Source organism: Charadrius vociferus, unplaced genomic scaffold, assembly GCF_000708025.1.
Source record: "Charadrius vociferus isolate BGI_N301 unplaced genomic scaffold, ASM70802v2 scaffold370, whole genome shotgun sequence".
NCBI classification, from domain to species: Eukaryota; Metazoa; Chordata; class Aves; order Charadriiformes; family Charadriidae; genus Charadrius; species Charadrius vociferus.
Window position 1 is genome coordinate 1267566 of NW_009646744.1, and position 3927 is coordinate 1271492.

Consider the following 3927-nt stretch of genomic DNA (forward strand, 5'->3'; position numbering starts at 1 on the left):
GGAATGTTTCGTGCACCAGCAGAGAAATCACCCACCAGGTCGGGTTTGTGCCCCGACCAGCTGCAGTCAGGGAGAGAGCGTGGGGCTGCCTGACCCAGGGCCACCTCCGTACGCCCAGGAAGGGCCACCACCGCCTCCGTGTCATCGACATCACCGGAGGAAATGGGTTTTGTTTGTTACACATGGGGGGAGGGCGCGGGAGAGAGAAGGGAAACTTTTTATGATGCAAACAGTGCCAAAAATAAAGTAGAGATTAATTTGCCCATTTATGCATTAAAAAGAGCAAGTTTTTCACATTTATGCTCAGATTTAAAACCGAAAAAAAAATCCAACCCAACTCAGCACTTAAATTTCCACAGGTAAAAGGTTTGCCCAAGATTTGAGGACAGAATAAAACAGCAGCTGGTGCCTCCCACCCAGGGACCACAGGCAGTGAGCCCAGAGTGTTTTAAGCGGGACAGAGGGATGCCGACCTTCGGCACCTGCCAAGGCACCTACCTGACCGACCCCACCTTGGGTGTCTTCCCAGTGCAAAATAGTGAAATCACACGACCAGATGGAATTTATCTATTTGGTTGCTTCGCTGGGTGCATAACTGCCAAGTTCAAAGTATTTTGTCGTTGGTCTTGCTTTGGAAAGGGAAAAAATAAGCAGAGTTGTGCTCTGCAGCTCGGCAGGGCTGTGATTGCCGAAACCCAGTGGCCGCCGTGCCGGGTCGGTGCCTGATGGGCTCCTCCATCACCTCTGGGGCAGGTGGGATTTGAAGAAGCACCATTCCTTCTCCTGGTGCAACCAAGGAGACCTTTAGGCTGCTTGTACCAGGAGGAGCATCACGAGCTTTTTAGGATAAACCTCCTGCACAGGGTATGCAATGAAAACAGTTTTAAAACCTTGACATTGGATCCTTCTGAACTTGCCCCATCCTAATCAAGCCCTTCACAGACCCAGTAAGCTCCAGCTGGCTTTCCGGCGTTGGAGTGGGAGTTGGTTTTGCCTTTCATATGCTCACGGCCACATTCAGCAATCACATCCCAGAGAGCAGGTCATTGGAGAGAGCTCTCCCCTGCCAAACCCAGACAATGCAATAAAAAGAAAGTCTTTATGGGCAGGGCTTGGAGGGCAAGCGGCTTTTTCTTGTGCCATGAACTTTGCATGACCGTGAGAAAGATCTATAGGCAACGCAACCTTCATACAAATAAGGAGAGATCACCTCTCTGTGGTGGAAAACAAAAGGGAGTCGTTGTATAAGCAGTGGTCATTTGGGAAAGGAGAGGAGCCAGGGCTGCAGGGTTGGCACGCTGCTGGCCCGGAGGCCCTCCATCCCTACTTCATCCCAGCTTCAACCAGCGCTGGCTGCCGCTTACCTGCAAACCTCAAAACCATTTACAAACAAACCCCAAATTCTCCTTATTTAGTTTTAGTGCTATAGGATGTCCACAGGACGAAACCTCCTGAAGATAACACCACAGCCTCAGACACAGCCCCACAGCCTGAACTGGGAAAGCCCTACAGTGACTCAGGCACAGATTTTGCCGCTGCAGCATCCTGCATCGAGACGGCGGACCTTGGTTCATGCCAACGGAGATTTGCAGGGCTGCAGAGGCAAGGGTATCACCCAGCTGCTAACGGCAGCTTTTCCTAGTGAAAACCCTTGACCTATAAAGAGTTGTTGCTTCTCCCTCTGATCTTTGTCCGAATGGCTTGTTAAAATGCCCTTCCATAATTAGAGGGGAACGTAACTTCCTCCCCTGTGGTCCACTCGGCACATTACTCATAATTTAATGGCTCATTAGGAGCAATCTGTGAGCGGCTCAGCACCACGCCGCCGTCTAAAGGAGCCTTCTGCTCTCGGTTGCCCGGAGCGGTGGCACCTTGCGTGAGCTTTGCCCAACAGGCAGCAGAGCCTGCAATTATTGTTTCGCCTTTATTTGCCGTGGTGATTGAATCCTGATAATCGGACACATTTCCAGGCAGTCACATGATTTACGATATCATACCTATAAAGGATAGCAGTGCTTCAGACCAAAGGTATGGATTTATAACTGCAAAAAATAGTGGAATATTTGTTTGTGGTGCAAAGGCAAACTATTGCTGAGATAGCAACTGAGCGTCTTGGACTGCAAACATTATTTCTCTGCTCTTGGGCTGGATCATTCCTCCTCTCCGCTTCCCCAAGAGTCCGTTTCCCCCCCCCCGGCCCATGTCTGTACACACAGCACAAGGAGGACAGAAACTTCTGCAGGACTGAAAGCTCTCCCAGAGGCTCACGAGGGCCAGGGGAAGAAGTGTTGTCTGTAGAAAAGTCAGTTTTAGAGCTGAGATGAGGAAAAGCTTCCCTAGAAAGTGAGAAAGAGAGGAGAGTCACATTTTCATGGATGAATTTTATCCAAGTTGTGTTTTCTCCTACGCCAAAGGCTTCAGTCCACTCCATACCCTCTTCCACCGCAGCACCGCACTTCAGAGCTCCTTTTCCTCCCACATTTTCCCATCTCCTTCAATATTTCTCTCACTGTCAAACCCACCCCGGTCCCTCCCCAGCCTTCCTGTGCGCAAAAGGAACAAGGCAATAATAAAAGCGCGTTCGTGCAGGCAGCATGGTACGCTTAGGTCAACCCATCTGCATGCTGTGATCCTCCTCTCTAACCTTTGGCCTTACTGTTTTGATAACGTCAGGATGCCAACTGAGCTGGCGTGGTCCCTTGTTGCACTGGGCTGTGGGTGGCCACCCCGTCCCGGCAGCTGGGAAGGGTCGGGGAGAGCTTCCCATGGCCCTTTTCGCAGCTTAAACAAGAGTGGGGCATGAACCACCACCGAGCTGAATGCTCTGTGGCCACATGAACCCAGGCCAGCAGAAGCCATAAATCACCTAAAACCTAGAAAACCTGCTCATCCCGCTGGCAGACGTGTTTGATCACCAGCAGAAGTGTCAAACCGCAGTAATGAAGGACCGAGGGCTGCCAGGCACGGACAATCCTATGCTCCTTCCACCAACTGCCTTGCCGAGCGAGGTGAAGAGCAGTGCCAAATCACAGACAGCAGGACGGGAGTAACAAAGAGATGGGGTAGCCAGGAGGATCTGTAGCCACAAGGCTAGGAGATGACGAGGGCTGGGGAGTGGGCAAAGGGGGGGCAGATCTCATCAGCCACCCATCCGAAACCACTGCGAGCTGGGACGCGGGTGCCACAAGTTAGCCGGGTCTGCCTCTGCGGGAATACAAAGGCAGTTAATCCTCCCTTCTGGTGTATGAGGCTGGTAAACAAAGTCAGGCCAGATGCAGGGGTGGAATAGGCATTGGACAAGAGTTGTCAGGAGTTTTCCAGGAATAAGGAGTTCCCTGCAGGGAGTGAACAGGACCGCAGACTCAGCCTCCCTCCCTGCCCTCTGACAGCCAACGCAAGCCGTCGGGCTCTCTTCAGCCTCTTCATCTGCAGGAGGATCCACCCCGTTCGTTTTGCTCAAGATTCATACAGAAACTTCCCCGGGAAGCCTTTGAAGAGCCTGAGAGTCGGTACCCGGCCAACCCCGCCACGGCTGGGTGCAGCCGCTGTCACCCGCCGGCACGGGACACCGGGCAGGGTTGGGGGTGAGATGCTGTCACAGACCTGCCTCGCGCGGCTCTGCGCTGTCTCCTCCGCTGCCAAAAGACTGCGGGGAGGAGAAGGATGAGCTGGTGGCACGTCAGGTTGCCGGCGGCTCTTCCCTGGCAAGCGGCACCCAGCTCCCGCGCCAGAACAGCAGCACTGCGCGTTGCTTCCGCAGCATCGGCATCCCGAACGGTGACGGCTGCCGGTGCCCGCGCAGAGGAGGCTCAGCCATCGCGCGCGAACTCGCGACCTATTTCGGTATAGGAAATTTCACACTTGAAATAAGCCCTCCCGCCCGTGGCGCATTGTTCCCCCTCGCACGGCTGCGACACGCTAAACTGC